The sequence below is a fragment of the Hesperophylax consimilis genome, chromosome 1 (genome assembly GCF_061612785.1).
Source record: "Hesperophylax consimilis isolate HC1 chromosome 1, BYU_Hcon_1.0, whole genome shotgun sequence".
In the NCBI taxonomy this organism is placed as follows: domain Eukaryota; kingdom Metazoa; phylum Arthropoda; class Insecta; order Trichoptera; family Limnephilidae; genus Hesperophylax; species Hesperophylax consimilis.
In genome coordinates, this window is record NC_142836.1 from 29,016,947 (window position 1) to 29,034,684 (window position 17,738).

Consider the following 17,738-nt stretch of genomic DNA (forward strand, 5'->3'; position numbering starts at 1 on the left):
CATTATAGCTCGTATATCCGCGCTTTATTCCCGGGACTGTATAAAGACAGAAGAGGGAGCAAGAGCGTCAAACTTAATCTTGCAAATGTGTTTTAAAGACAAGAGCAAAAAGGATTAAAAGCTAATTAAATACTTTTAAACTATATGAAGGTACCAAAATTATTTCGGTTGTACTTGCGACAAGTAAAATCCTTAAAAAAATTGCCTAGATTCTATAATGTGTCTAGCTTCAAAGCATTGCCTAGATTTTATGATGTGTCTAAGTTGAAGAAAAATAAACTTCTTTAATACCTATATTTTTGAGAGTTACGGAAATTCCAAATAAACAACCTATGAATGAAACCAAAGCCTACACTTCGAGAGCTTTTGCTACCAATTTTGAGAAGAATCAACAAATTTGAACAGTATATTTAACATCGAAATCAAAATAAGTATTAGTTTTAGACAAGTTCAAATGCATTAAGTTTTAATACAATTAACATTTTCTCTTTAGACGAACTCGTACATACAACTCCCGTAACCCTTAAATCTTAATAGAAGTTCGTCATTATGTCGTAGAACTACAAACAACCAATGATTTAATCAATGTGAGTCTTCATAAAAAACCTAATTTATTATTTTTTTGTTCTTGCTGTCAAACAAATATGTTTATGTAATAAGTAATGTCACGCTTATGAGGATTGTATTTCAGTTGATATTTCCATTGTTATTCCGAGGCGTTGACTTGTCTGATCTTAGGCGGGGGCTGCTCCGACACGAGCCTTTATGCATTTGCAATTCACGGAGAACCACCGACATAATTTCATTTGTATTTCTACAGTATTTTTATTAAGCAAGTGAATAGTAAAACTTACGCTTAATATAGCTAAAGTTAGTATATACTTATTCAAAAGTATTCACACAGAAGAACGTTAATTCCGTGAAAACTACTAGCAATATTTAAAAAAAATCTTCGTTTCATATGGTATTCGAATTTTGAGGGCTCAGATCGATGAAGTTTTTCTGATTTTCTATTTCCAGAATTCGCCAATTTTGACAACGTCATAGTTTGTCATACAGTTAAAAAAAAATAATATTTAAGCTGTCAACTATTTAACAATATATGAAGTTAATAGCTCTATTTTTATGAAATATAATCTCACGGGCGCTATTGTCTAGATTAAAGCAACGCGAAGGGAACGGGTTGTATTTTTACAGGAAAAATCACCATTTGAAAAATATCCCATCAAGGGCGTTTGACCAAAAAAATATTTTTTTTTGTTGCTGAAAATGGATTATCTCTGACTAACATCAGGACGTGTGGATGATGCGTCATTCAATAATGCTCAAGATAAAATCATCAACAACAAGACGCTAAGTACATTGATCTTGTGAGATCATAATATTAAAGCATCTTCCATAAATAATTACGTAATCTGCCGTTCCTGCCCACGTATAATTTACAGATGTTCTAACACAATGGCGAACAAAAAAATATATTTAAATTGTGCTTTATGATCTCACGAACAAGCAAAATCTCTGCAAAATAATTAATAAAGAATTGAAGAAAAAACTAAAAGGTTACTGATGCAAATAATACAATCTTTTTAAATTGCACCTACGCGTCCACACTGTATTACTGTCACATATTAGCAGTAGGTAGTCAAGATTTTTATTAAACTTATTTGACTCTTCACTCTTATCATTTCGGTTATCCTTGAGTCTCAAGGCTACGAAAGGGTGAGGAGGTGTCCAATGTATTTGAGGTAATATTCTTCCAAAGTTTTCAGTTGGGTTGGTTGTTCTTGCTCGCGGATTTCGTCGGCAATTCACTGACCCCTTATTCATTTTTTACAGTGCCAAGAATAGTCAAGGCCAGCTCTGCGTACATTGATCTTCAAGGAAAGATGAGACCCGCCATCATTATTTTAAAGAAACTAAAAGTTTGCATCGATACATTCAGTTATTTATCGCTTCAAAACATGTTATATTTTTAGAACTATTTTTTAATAAACATGTATATTGTAGTGCATTTTCGCACATTTTATTTATATTGTTCAAAAAGGATAAATTTTTAAAAAATATATAGTTTTGAGAAATATTTGTGCAGAAATATTTATTCTGATGCATCTTTGCTAACTCTCTTTGGAAATATGTGTAGGACGAGTGTATTATATATGATACGAGTATTATCTTAAATATTTTTCAGATATTATGTACGATACAAGTAATATCTTTAATAGATTTTGTTACAGATATGATTTATGATACGAGTGTTATCTTAAATAGATATAGTTACAAATATTTTGTATGATACGAGTATTACATTAAATAGATATAGTTAAAGATATTATGTATGATACGAGTTTTATATTAAATAGATATAGTTACAGATGTTGGTAACATTTTGTTTCCTTCTGGTTCACATATTATGATAGATATTAAAATTTCATAAAATTCAAAAAACATATATATTTTAATATTGAAATCATTAGATAAGGAATCGAGGTGTCACGAGAAGAAAAGATAAGAACAATATTATATCAGGACGTTTAAAAAAAAAGATCATGATAGATGTAGTGTGTGGGGTTGGGTTTGCTTGTATCAAAAAGCTGAGAAATGACATAGGTAAGCTTTAAAGTTAACGTTAGCCCGTAGTCAGATGTTGAACTTTCATAGTGGTTTAATATTTAATAGGAGCTGTCAGTCAAAAATACTGATGAAGGAAACAATTAGTTGAGTATTATATATACGACGCGAATGTGAATGGTAGAAGTCGAGGACGCCCGAGAAAGACATGGCATGACCAGGTGAACCAAATGCTTGAGTCGGACCATGGCCAAAGTCAGAATAACGATGATGTACGAATGTAAATGAAGTAAGGAGTGTGTGCCAAAACTGAAAATGGAAAACGGTGTGTTGGTGAGTTAGGTAGTTCGTAATTTTTCTTTCAGTGCCTATATGATTATTATTATTCTGTACACCTACATTGCAGCTTATGTATTTGTAATTTGCTAAATTGAGCAAAATCAAACATATTTACTAATTGTAAATTAAAAATAAAACTATTTTAGTGTAGTTCGACGCAGATATATTTGAGGCTGTTGTATTATCTGTGATGATAATAATGTCGTCATCCAGAGGCTACTTACTACATCACTTGTACGACCGCGGCCTTCTATTATTAACAAAACATTGTTATTTATGTAATTTTGTGGGTGCTTCGTGTACTTTGGTTGTATTGTACAGTATTTTAGTAAATTGACAAAAGAGAGCTTGGAGTGGCCAAATATTTGTATGGAAATGATATCGGGGGTGAGGCAAGCATGAAACCCAAATGCGGAAATCAAAATATATAGCTTAACCTTTACGTACCCGAAGGTAAAATCACGTACGTACGGAGGGGAGATCACAAGAGTCCCCCATATATATATATATACTACCTACCACTTTAACCAGACATTGCCCATTTTCATTAAATAAGCAATGCAAAATGGTAAGAGATATTATACAAAATCAAGCGTGACTCAAATATGTACATAATGTTTAGCTGTTGTATCCCTTTCCAGTTAAATGGTCCTTTTATAACGAAATTTAAAAACAATTAAACGTAATTTGTGGGAGGAGAAAGTCAGAATTTGATATCTTAATAATTAGTTAACAGGGATTATTTCCCTCAAAAAATATATTAAATATCGCACAAAACTCTCGTTTGCGGAAAGAGAAATACTCCCCCACTTTTTTGAAGTGAAACTTCTTTACGCGCGTCATGCAATTTCGAGGACCGGAGTAAAACCGACTCATGACCGAAACGAAAATGCGGGTACCCCCACCACCGATTAAAGTTCATTTGATCTAGTCAAAGTTTTGAAGTAACATATAAATGCTTCTTAGCTCATCCCGACAACTGGCGTTGGTGGTGTAATGGTCAGCATAGTTGCCTTCCAAGCAGTTGATCCGAGTTCGATTCTCGGCCATCGCACATTATTTTTTTGTTTTTAACGCCTTTTTCATTCAATATCTTATTTTTTAGTAGGTCAGAACATTTTTTAAAAGAAAATAATATTGCAAAATAATAAAAACACTTATCTCACTGTGATAAAACATTACTCCGCTAGAGCGCGCTTTGCGTTATTGTGTTGGATTAAAATTATTATCTAATCCGTATATTATGATAATTGTATTACATTTATTTAATTAATTTATTTATTTTGATAATATGTAATAATTTACAGAAAAAAAAATTAAAACTATCTCCCTCTGATAAAATATCCGTTCGCTAGAGCGCACTACGCGATCTTGTGTGGGATTCTATTTCTGTACATTGTACATTATTTTTAAAAATATATTATATTTTGGGTGTGATGTAGGTAACATTATAAAACATAACAAGCTCTCATATTTTCAGAACCTACATAATATAATCAATTTATGCGGCTTTGCTTACAGTTGGTGCTCAGCGTGGTTGGCTTTCAATCAGTTAAGCGAGGTTCGATTCTCGGCTGTGGCATTTTTGAAGTGAAACCTTGTTGAGGTGGGGGAGCCGCTCACGAACGTTCTCTCTCTTCTCTTCTTTCCTCTCTCTCAGACACCAGCGAACTGCGCCACGCCAAGCATCAGCTGAAACTAGAAGTTTCACTTCTGTCTTGCGTAGGCTTGACACACCCACTTTTATTAGTGTTATACATAAAATGTAAAAAAATCTTAGCTTTATGGAGGTAATAAGTAAATGGAAAAGGATGAAAAATTTTTTTTTAGAAGAATTTTTTTTCTATAAATGTTTTAAAATAATTTAATGGATTCTAATACTTTGTTGTACTTTGCCCATCTAGGTATTACAAACAGTGAGTCTATTATAGCACTTTATGGTCAAGTTGATATTTTCAACGACTGGCTTACATAATTTTATATTAATTTCGTGTCTTTGCCGAAAAACAAATTTGATAAGCAAAGATTACTGAAATACATCTATCACCATCTCCTCATAACATAGACGCAATAAATTTGTCGTGGGCCGCATATCACTGATTTATTAGCGACGAAAAAAAATTCGAGGATTAAAAAAATTACTGTGAGGTGCGGAAATATGTATGATGTTAATTTGTCTATATACCTATCATATTACTTAACATGTATTTGACCTCTATCTCAGCGCTATGAGCGCCCCTTTTTGGAGTCTGGATCTAGTTTACAGCTCCAAAAATTCCATATGCTAATTTTTTTTACGTTTGATTGGATTTTCTCAAAAAAATTTTTTTTCTCAAAATGCTCTCACTATCGCCCTGGTCAGTCAAACACACACAATTCTAACCCTTGTAACTAATTATTAATTTTGCAATGTTTAGTGACCTAACATGCTTTCTTTCGGGTTCGCAACACCCCCACTTTGGAGATGATATTTTATGATTCCACAGAATTCAGTCAGTTGGGAAGAATTTCGACGTCATCGGCATTGCGTTAAGCAGAAAATGTATGATTTGTATTAAAAATTTCGAATTTCAAAATACGTTCCGCTTTGATAATAATCTTTTGAATAGTTACACCTACCAACTTTATAGATAACTTAGTGCATAGTTCTAGCATAAATAATTTACAGAAAATACGTACGACCCATGAATTCAATATTGTCGAACGATTAGCGGCAACGGTAATTTTTGTAACTCAAAAACCGAAAACTTGGTCTCACAATAAGAGGTTTGGCAGGTTCTTTCTTCGATCCAAATAAAAGCTTTCCCGTTATATCTCACTGGCCTGCGCAGGTAGCTCATATTATGTTATCTAGAGGCCCGTTGGTACCTAAGGGACCTCAGGTAGTTTGGCGAAGGGACCTTTCCGCCTTCGACAGATTTATGGCACTTTTGCGGTATTTCATAATACACACTCTTGCTTTTTAAGTAGTCAACGTAATAAAATAAATAATTTCCCAATAATCGGCTCGGTTTATTTTCAATCGAAAGGGGCGTGATGATTTTTTGAAGTGACCTGTAGCTATAATAAGTCATGGGATTTTACCAAGGTTTATAAATCAATTCCACAAACGAATTTAAAATTACACGCAACGAGTTTACTATAGGTACCAACTGTAGATATAATACTTTTTAAGACCTGCATGTTCAATGAATTATATTGAATCATTTGTAATAATCTTCTGAGCTTTGTATTTTTAAGTACATTTATTAATAAGTGAAATGCACTTGAATTATAAAAGTCGAAATCTTAAATTAAAATATAAATACCAAAAGGCCGTATCAACAATTAATGAACTAGGTATCTCCACAGATGCAAAATCAGATCCGGAAGATTTTTGAAGCAAACGCAAAATTATGGTTAATTTTTCAATGTCTTTAATTTTTAAAACCATTAACCAAATATACATTTCATGCATTGTTATTTAGGTATGTCAAAACTAGAGTCAATGATTTTCATTGCATTTTAATATTAATATCAGTTTTTTTTTAAATGTTGGTTTTGAAATTTTGTTGGTAAACGCCAAAAATAATATTTTTGGCATCTTAATAAAACATTGATTCATAACATAAATCAAATAGATCGTACTTTCCATTGCCATTTCATTCATTTAGCAATTTGATATGGAAAATGAAAAATACTTCTCTGCGTAAGTATTTCACCTGTTCTATGTGTAATCAGAACGATCCCAATAAAATAAAAGAAAGTCACTTTTATACCAAAACATCACTCGTTCATGCAATATATCTCCACGCGTTCTACTTAATCTATTGCAATTTTTTTTTATCTGAATAGTGCATTTAACAAATATATGTGAGTACGGGGCGGAAACACTGTATTCCATCTCTCTCAGTACCTGCATTGAGCAATGCTCTTCTCCGCTGTTCACTGCCAAGGCAAAACAGTCTCTCCGCAAAGGTGCTGGAGGTGGTTTAATTGCAGCAGCCATGCTAGTGTCTGCTGAGTGTTTGACCGTAACCGTGAATATTATCCACGGCTGCACTGCGCACTCGTTGCGGTTCTCAAACTGTTTGATTTTTCAGAACTCAGTGGTGTATGGGATGCTGTTTCCTGTGCGTATTTGGAATTTTATGTAAAATAATTCATAGTATTCTTTGTTCTATATGAGTTCAATAACTTTTAATTAGATGTATAATAAACCTTCCAAATAACAATTTAACAAAAAAATACCAACAACTTCTTAATGAAAAATGCAAATTTCAATAACTGGTAAGCTATTTTTAAATTCTTTGAACCATTTGCGTAATGATTTAAATATTTTTTTAGTAAATAAAAATTAAGTTCTTTTTTAATAAGGTTATCGTGTTGAATCATAAATTGATTTTAACTAAACATTTTTCAAAAAATTAATTAAACATATTTTGAATGTATTTTTAAGATATTCTACAATATCTATTGTACACATTGCATAAAAAGTGGACATACATTGTTTTTTGAATTGCGTGACTTATTAGAATAATATTGGACAGTGGTTGAGTTAGCATCTCGTTTGGGTCCCACCCAGGTGTTCAATTCCGCGACTGGATCCATCACGACACAAGTAACATTTTTCACTTACTGGGGTGGTAGTAGTAGATTTTTAAATATATTCAGGTTATTTGTAACTCGGAAATGTTTAACTTTCTTTACAAAATAATTATTTACAGTATTCTAATAGAATACTTTAAATAATTGATACAAATTAACATGAAGTATTTATTATAGAACAATACATACATCACGGTATGTATTATTTAATAATAAGAAGACAAGACAGTATTTTTAATTGTACTAGCGTCCTTGAGGTGATTTTTTACGAAAACAGTGCTATTTGCTGTCATACCCTTAAATTAAATTTACCATTTCTATGAGAAAATCCAGTTATATTCAATTTTCCAATTGTGTCCGAAATCCTGTATCTAAATTTCGCTAATAAATAATTAGATTATGTTAATTAAGCGTTAATCTCAAGTGACCTACCAGGTAGATAAGTATTTTACTGTATATTATCTCCATAAATGGTTAGTAATAACATAGATCAATGTAGAAATGTATTATAAATTTGTACAGCGCCCTTGAGGTGATTTTGCACAAAAGCGGCGCTATACAAGTCATCCAATTATTATTATTATCAAGTAGCCAAATATTATACAGATTGACGTTCAACTGAATGTGAGGGTCACAAAATTTAAAATTACATAATTATATTGAGGCAACCAAACTTTTTAGTAATTTTCCGCTTTTTTTAAATGTGTGATACCTTTTATTGGGCCCAACCGTAGTTGGATTAAAATCGCAAAAATAAAATATGTAATTATTTTCCATTCATTAACTTTTTCTTGCAGCTTAGAAACAGATTTTTTTTTAAATAAATATAAAAATTCCTTGGTTACAAAAAACCTGAAAATATTTGAAAATCTCCTACTACCATCACACTAAGCTGAAATGTTGCTTGTCAAGTGAACGAACGTTGGTTAGTCAATTGAATTTTAAATTTTTTTTTACGTGTACCTCGCCTGCCTGTCTACTGGAAAGTTACTGCGATATATGTATAAACCTGAAAGTCTTAATCGGTTGCGACAATTTTTTGTTTAGCTTAAAAACTTTGTTTAATTTAGTATAATAAATAAAGTACCTTCCACTTCTACAACGGCTTAGTATTTTGATGTATCTTTAAACACATATTTATTGATTCTCTTTGTCCAGCGTCCTCCGTAAAATGATTATTTCTTTCGGACATACCTGCGGCCCACAGATCGAGGGGCGCACCCCACAGGGACGTAACGGGTCCTCTTCGGGCCCCGTAACAGCAGACGTAACGCCGCTGCCCGGTTCGTTCACCCGGGCCCATTGAGCCTCCCCCCGGCCGTAGCCCGGGCCCTGCCACAGTGTGGACTCGAGCCCCGACCAGGCAACATCCCACCGCGCTACTCCCAGGCCACGCCACTGCGTACTTCGCTCTATTGCCGGAAGATAGCGAACTCACCGGCAGTCGTTGAACTTGAACTCTCCGCATTGCCGCGCCGCACCGAATGACGGTTGTGAATAATCCCGCATAAGTGACAACAGTGGTGACAGTTCCAAAAACATAGTGAAATCTAATTTAAAAATCGAACGAAAATTGTGACAGTTCAAAACAAAAGTGGATTAATGTATTGTGTAAAGTGAATAAATTTAATGTGTTAAAATTCTTGTGACCTTGTACTTTGAATTAAATTGTCAGTGGGATCGCTGAAAAATAAACATAGCAGTGTGATTGATGATTGTTATTGCGAAGTTATGAAAAAATAGTTTTGTACGTGATGGTTGAATAAAAACATTGTGATTGAAAAGTTATTGGATTATTTCTGGAGATGGATTACTCCGATTAGAAGAACATAACAGTAGCGTGTTCTTGCCGACCGATTAAATCACAGAAAGAGGTTAGAAGTCACTTAATTAATTATTATTTTATATTGTCATAACTACTTTTCTTTCTTTTTTTACATTAACCCCACAGAGTCTGCATGTTGATCATTGATGAAGATATCTTATTTTGAAGAAGAGCCTAATTTGATTAATGTTCGACGAGAATCAACAGGATGGTAGGCAAGAAACCCAAAACACCAAAAACACCAATTGCCAGTTGTCTTTTTGGGCAATTTGTTTTTATTCTGTTATGCCTGTAATATTAATGTTGTACTGCTTTCCATAAACGTATTTACAAATACGTATGTATAATCATCGAAATCAATATATAAATTAATATACTACAAGATTTCGAGGACTACTTAAAAGTAAGAGATGCTAAAAGGGTGTAATGTTGTACGCAATAAGAGAAAAATGTTTTTTATTCATGAAGTAGATGAGGTAGAGGAAGGTGGTGGAGTACCTGGCTAGTCAGATCTAGTCACCAAACAAGGCTAAATCCTTTTCAAACAACGTTTCAATTCTGAATGGTAGTCGTACACCAGGGCGATACTAAGAGTATTTTCCACTCCGTAACATGCCGCAAGTAAACAATATTTTATTTTAAATGAATAAATTACGAAATAACACAAATTAAAGAAATAAAATTTACTTGCGCGCGCCGAGATTTGAACCCGCGACCTTCGGAGGCCGTCGTAATGTTTTTGTTGTGTCAAGGAAAGCTAAGAAGGATAAGGAATTTAATCGTATGTCAATGTGACAGTCTACGATAAGGCAATGAACGTTCAGTTTCAAAGCCAAGTTCACCGAGTTCAAGGCAGTTTTGCACGAAGCCAATTAACCGAGCATACATAATTTGTTGGGCATTTATTTTCATTGTGCCTGTGTATCTATATGCCCATAATTCGCGAGGCTTCAGCGCTCATTAGCATATTCCTCCCGAAATAACTTCCCAAGGACGCGTGACTACGATTCATTTTCAGGTCACGTTCAAACAGCTCCTGAATAATTATTTGTTTCGGAAGTCAGGCACCATCTTAATCCTTTCTCTTGTATACTAAACGATTACCTATATTATTCATAATAATTTATTCATCGTTTTTAAAAATTATGTATATGAACAAAATCTGTTTTATTTTATTATCCGTCAATAATAATGGTCGTAAAACTAGGAACTTATTTTACGTTTAAATGCCCGGTAGCACTTTGAAAATACGATATATTCGTACGTATGAAGTCCAAAATGTTAGGAGATTATATTTCAAATGAATGTAATGATAATTTAACCGCGTAAAAAAATTCCAAGCAAATTTGAGACTGATGATTTGTATTACGACAATGGAATTACAAGGTAGTTTGCTAGTACCCGTAGATCGATTTTCGCTTACCATGTCGAAGATGTATTTTTGGCAATGACATCGAGCCGGTGTGATATAACAATATTTGGGGCCGTCAAACTCATGAAAAGTCGGTCGTTGAACCTCGCACGGAACGCGTTGAGCGAGACTGCCAAGCGAAAGTAGACTTAATATCCTCTCTCTTATGGCATATTCTACCATGCCTGAATGAGACAAAGTGATGATAAATAAAAATAATGTTCGTACTTCCGAAACAGAATGATTATATTTTTTCACGAAGCGAAGTTTTTATGTTGCGTTTCTTCGTTTTTATTTTAAGCTGAGAATAATTCACACTTTGAAACGATTTTATGAACTTTTTATTTCATCAAACTTTGGGAAGATATTTTCATTAGAAAAAAGTTTTTTTTGAAAATCGATTAAGTTGCATGTCTTTTTGGAAACCTCTCAAAAGATAAGAACTATCAAACTCTGTTAATCTTTTAGGTTTCTTTGCTATAGCTGTCTACCTATAATCTACATACAATTAGGTTTACCTAAATTTGAAATAAAAAACTACTACAATCAGCTTAGTTTTATTATTATATTGTGTAATTAGTGTACAATCAGGATGTTTTTTATGCGGAAAAATGAAAATTAAAAATTAAAGTAGTTTTTAAAATTTCGAATATAATTTTAAAAAAAAATTTAAATGTATGATACGTTAATATGTAGAATTCATTTTTTCACACACATAATTAAAGGTCTCAACTAATCCGATCTTTTATTTTACTACTTATAATCATAGGTCAGATAATATAATGCACGCATTCCCATACATCAAAAATCACTAAGCGAAGAAGATATCAAATATATTATACATCTTATCTCTAACTAATTACCCACATTGAAATGGAATTGAAAATAACCACTAAATACTAATGTCAATCGCGTCACCGACGTCAATGGGCGTCACGAGGCGTCACGAGGCGTCACAGAGCATCGCGGCGCGCACTTGTCGGGCGGCCGCGGCCGATCGAACGCCCGCGGCCGTCCATAGAACCAGTTGTGAGCCCAAACAACGGTGCTTCTACACTCTACCTCTACAGTCACCATCTCAACCTCTTCCTCGTTCTGTACGCCGCGCCTGGTGGAATAGCTCAGGATGTGAAATAGAATCTCGCGTGTGATTTAACGGAAAATATGTCAACCTTGAGATAATTCCGAAATGGCGAATTCGGAGAAGTTATGTTTATGATTTGAAGGCTATTTCAAATAACTGTTTTATAAAAGTGTCACTTTAGACTATGGACCAGACGAGTCGAATCGTGGACAGAATATTAATGAGATAACTATTACGTATTTCAGTGAATAAATAAGTACACTTACGGATGATTCTCCTATGCTGGAAGGCTTAGTTTATAAAAAAAACTATTTTTGTAGTGGTAAAGTTTAGAAATTTTAATAGAAAGTAATTAAAAAATGATTTAAATTTTCTTCAGGAATGTAAAAAATATTGTCACTATCCAGCCGCCAATAAAACTGTTGTTTCACAGAATTTGAACAATTCGTCAAATTTCAAAGTTAATTATCAAGTTCTGTGATTTTTTTTTTAATCATTTCAGTTATTTAAAACAACTGGCCAACAGATGAATTGTTCAAATTCAAGTGGCCCTTAATGTAAGTAATAGTTTTTCACGATCCTCGTGAATTACGCATAAAAATTTGTGTTGACGTATGACGATTTATATTTATTCATATATTTACGACACAAGAAAGTCAATGGATAGTATTACAACATTGATTGCGATTCACTTTGTTGGTAAGATTCTCACATTAAAAAGATGCTGGAATGCAGAGTTAAGATTACTCCACCTCCTCCTCCCGCGGTGGGAGTGGAGGAGAGGGAGGACAGATGTGGGAGGGAGAGAGGCTGCGGAAGGGGGGGGGAGCGATCTTCCCGCTTTACTCGTTTTCGGTGGTCAAAGGCCGTTGAACTCGAGTGGACTCAATACATTCACTAAGCGCATAGAATCGCACGAATTTGCTTCAGCAATGAAATTGCAAATTACCGCAAGAAGTGAGGAAGATAAGCATCCTTCAAATAAGATATAAGTACAATTTGATAAGTCTTTTATTCAACGCTTTATTTTTTAATAGAAGTCCTATTTTTAGTAACCGACTAAATTGGTGCAATACTAAAAGAAACAAACTAATAGACTGTACTAAAAATGTTCTGAAAATGCATATACAAATTTCAGTCCTGTTGTCCTTCAGTTTTGCCCTTATTCTTTCATACAGATCATAAAGAATTGTTTTCATCGGTGTATGTTTTTTTATTCAGAATACAGGAAGAGAAATATCGATTCAGGATTACAAAAAATGATACAGTTAGGTTGGTTTAAATATTCCACGGCCGTTCGATAATGCGTATCCCAACACAAAAAAATGCACCCACGTCCCAAAACACAAAATATCGAAATCAGATCTCAGTCAGACACAACAATAAAGCGGTTCTGGGTCTCCAGAATGCAGTCAATGCAGCCTTATGCAACCAGCCATAAAGCATATAATCCCTCGTGAGATCAGTGCATAAGATGCTTTATGCATTTCAAATGGTGCACGGGGCCATTTTTTGTTGAAGCGACCTAACGGTATAGTATTTATATTTAAAAATATATGAGAAATATATTTTTTCCTGCTGAGGGAAAAAGTATTTATTTGATATGCGTTATTATAAAAGATAAGAAAATAAATGTTTTTAAAAATCAACTTCATTATTGCGGTTAGTAGATATCTTACACCGCGATCATTATTAAATTTTTCTCCTTAATATCAGTGTTTTCTAAAGCATAGACAAAGTTTTACAAACTAGTTTGTAACTGAAATAAAGTAAAATTAAAAGCACTTAAATTAAATTATGACTAGTCGAGGTTTTTATGAAAATAATGAAAAATGTCACTTGTTGCAAACTTTGCACCAAATAACAAAAGCAATAAAAAATTATAAAATATTTTTTTGGCTCGCGTCTGCTTACGTTTTTTACCTCCATTTTCTTCATACAGTTGCTTGTTCATACATTAAATTGACGAAAGGGCATTTAATAAAAATATTTATAATGTGTGTATCTTAGATCAAAACGTTTTTTATTATTATTTGTGTACGTGACACGGTGTTCAAAGAAGCCTGTACGGGGCGCACACTCACAATGGGTACACTCAATCAATCACCTGGTTATTTTCAAGGTGCAACAACATAAATCAGTTGGATATTAGCGTACAATATCGGAAACAGATGGCATGCTTAAAATTGAATAGTTATATCTAGGTCAAATATTTCTGTAACGGGTACATTTTTTAAGGGTTTGAGTAAATAAGGGATGAAAGGATTGAGGATGTAAATATATATTTAAATTCTGAGTTCTGACACTTTCTTATGGCGCGTGGTGCAGTCTATTGCATCTATCGAATGGTATCGATTTAATATATTATTCGTAATGTTTTCTCTCAAGAAAATTATTTTTAAACTTAGGATTTTTTCAAAACATTTCTTGTGTGCAGAAGGTATTCAAGTCTGCTCAGTCAAGCCTTTACACGAAAACACCTGCCTCTAATGTGGGTTCTTCGGGCGAGATGTATTATTATTTCATGGGCAAAAAAGCATTTACTTACAATAACAATTATTGCAGTCACTTACGAGAATACGATTGAGCAAAAGATAACACTTGCGGGCCACATTGGGTGCTTTACCCGTGCTGAGGACCCCACAGTTTGAAAATATATTATCAGAACCATGTGAACCGACCCTTTAAAAATTATTTTATTAATACTTTGTTTCTTACTCGTGTATCAAAAGAAACTTTAATATTTCGAATGACCGGTGGACATTTCCAATGAAAGCAATTCGATGCGTGTTTAAAACGGTAAAATCACCACAACATAAATTTTAAAATGCGTAACTACTGATCTGTGTCCTTTTGATAATGGCCATAATGGGCAACCATTGTACGCCGCGCTGACAATACCAAACACCTGAATGCAGTTCAACCACTTTTAACTTCACCAACGAACGCCACTTTAATATTATCCCAGCGAGTAACACTCAAACTCGTCAAAAATCCCGACAACACAGCCGAACAGAAAACGATCACGGTACTAGTTATCTATCACTTTCTACTCGTAATCAGCATTTCAAATGCTAGTTTTCAAGACGATGGTAGTTGTATATTTGTGCCTATTGTGGTGAAGCAGGAAGGTAAAGTGTACCGTTATAATGCTTTTACCTGTCTTGTTCTACCTGGTCGTTAATCCGTGGTTACTTTGTACAATATAGAGTGCGCGATTAGAAATGTATCTAGCAATATTACCCTTCGCTTTCATAGAAGAAGCATTCAGTACGGTCCTTTTGCGAGTTTTTGTGTTGCTTTGGATTGTTTGAGTATTACTCAAGATTGTTTCTAACATCAGTATTCCTTGGTTTGCATCGAAATCGGCGAGGTGAAACGAATAAACATCTTGCCTCTAGACATCCATGATTTATAAACGTAATAAATTTATGCGTGATTCTTTTGCGAGTTTCAACTTAAGTTTTTAGTATACACAATAGATTTTTTAAAACCCTTAGTACTGAAAGTATTAGGTATTAGGTAGAATACAAATATCATATCTATGGCGATTTTTCTTATTCTTCTTAAAATCCTCAGAAACGGGTAGAAGACTTTACATTAAAGGCTTTATACCACAATAAATCCTTTCGATTGATGTAAATTCTTCTTTATTACACATAGAAAGTGGACAACAATACATTCAAAGGATCATTCATCATGCTGCATGTCCACAATGTCCAAAACGCCTAAGCTCTTTTGCTCATTTAGAATGGTGCTTTCAAAAAGCAACGACCGACTCTCTGCTTCTAAGAACTTAAACATCTGCCTCTCTGGCGCGCTGCCATTTTTAAGTTCAAGACAAATAATAATATTCCGAAGTGCATTTAACCGTTTCATATTTTTTGCCTCTTTTCAAATAATAATATAAAATGAAATCTTTGAAAGTTTGCGAATCCTTTTGATTTCTTCCGTTCACCGAACTGTTTTGTGAATTTCGAAAATGTGTCAGTACTCAACTAAATTTAAAAAAATACACAAATGACAAAAAAATAATTATAAAAAATAGAAATGTTTTTTAAGCATTTCGAAATTTGATATTTGATATTATTGTTCAACTAATCTTCCAAAAATAATAATGGAAAATACTATTTGGAACAAGACAAGGATTTGTAAAAAAATATTTGATGCTTTAAACCTTTAAAGACCAACCTATCAAATAAGCCACGAACAAATGCAAATAAAAAAATTGCTACATTTTTTCCTATAGTCGTATGCGACTTTAATTGAAAAACAATTTACATGCACGGACATGAACACAATGATTACTATTGAAAGCATTTTTAAGGCAAAAGTTCTAATTTCTACCCCTTGGGGCTCGGGAACAGAGAAACCGGAGAAAGCGCCACTCCCTTTCATTTTCCGCAATGCGATGCACAAGTTTTTCAATCCGTACACAAGTAGAGGTATCTCCAGTTCCATACCCACACAAACAACTTCACCAAGTCAGTCTGTCCTAGCCATAGCTGTAGCCTGTCTGTAGCTCCCCAAGCTAGTCGCTCGTAGCACCGTACTACTCTTTACAGTTTACAGCCGTAGAGCTGTAGAGCCGTAGAGCCGTGCCAGTGTTGGTGCGGTCGTAGCGTGTACTCGGTAGGTCATGTGGGGGGGTTGCTACAGCAGCCGACTGGGTGTGTAGCTGAGGTCATTGACCGACGTAGGGCTCTCTACAATTGAATACAGGAGGCAAGAAGTACTGCACCCACTTCATTTCAAGTTGCGAGAAAATTCATTTAATTTCTGTATGGTTTCTGATTGAAGTTCTTGTGTTGTTGTTGAAAGGAAATGTATTTTTGTTTTCTATTATTAATTATTATAATCTTTGATAAATATATAAGTTTAAGTTAAGAAGTTGATTTATCTTTATATGAGCAGATTTATTTATATTTACAAGTGAAAACCTTCAAAGTATTTATTTATTTTTTACTATACATATAAACATTTACTAAACATAAAAATCTATTTTTAGAAGCATTTGATTAGATAAGTGACTTATTTGCAATATTTATATTTTTTCTAAAGCCAACAGTCTGGTTGATTAAACTTGTTATTATTACAATAGACAAATTAAAATGAAGGCGTATTTGAAATTGCTTTAGTTAAGACAAAATAAACTAAAAACGATAATATGTAAAAACACAAATACTGGAAATTATCTCTTAGTAGTGATGGATTGTGGTAACTTTGAACAGAGAATTAATTACAAGATATGATCACAAAATTTAGGCAGAAGAAATAAAATATCTATCCACAAAATTTATATTTTCTTAATTCGTCTGTCATCTAGAAAATTAAAGGTACTTTTACTTTATTTTAATCCAAAATCTTAATATTTTAAGAGCAAGTTTTTCTGTCATATCAATGATATTTCACAACAAATGAACTATACATATTTTCCTTTCATCTCAATACGTACAGTAAAATAATTAATTAAAAATAAATTATCTTTTTTGGAGGCCTGAAATAAATTGTGTCCGTCCTTCAAAAAGTTCGATCGAAACTCCAAAATTGCATAAGGCCTCCCCGATAAAGTTGGTAATACACATTACGTGGGGTGCACCCGCAAGCCTCCAACCAGACAGCGTTGGGATAGGACCGAGGACAATAACCTTACGCAAAATTCGTCGCAGTGGGGCAGGCTCTCGGGCGGGTGGTAGGGGGACATTTATTACGTAGAAGGGGTTGAGAAAATGGGATAAGCCTTTGTACGAAGCTCGATAATCTCTAACAGAGCGAGCGCGCTTTCAATGGGAAGACTGCCTTATTCTTATCGTGGTAGAGCTTAAAGTCAGATACATTTTAAAGCTTTTATATTGTTTTGCTGGCTGTCTGGACATTGCAGAGCGTTGACTTGTACCTACTTCTAGCTAGGGATTTATGACATT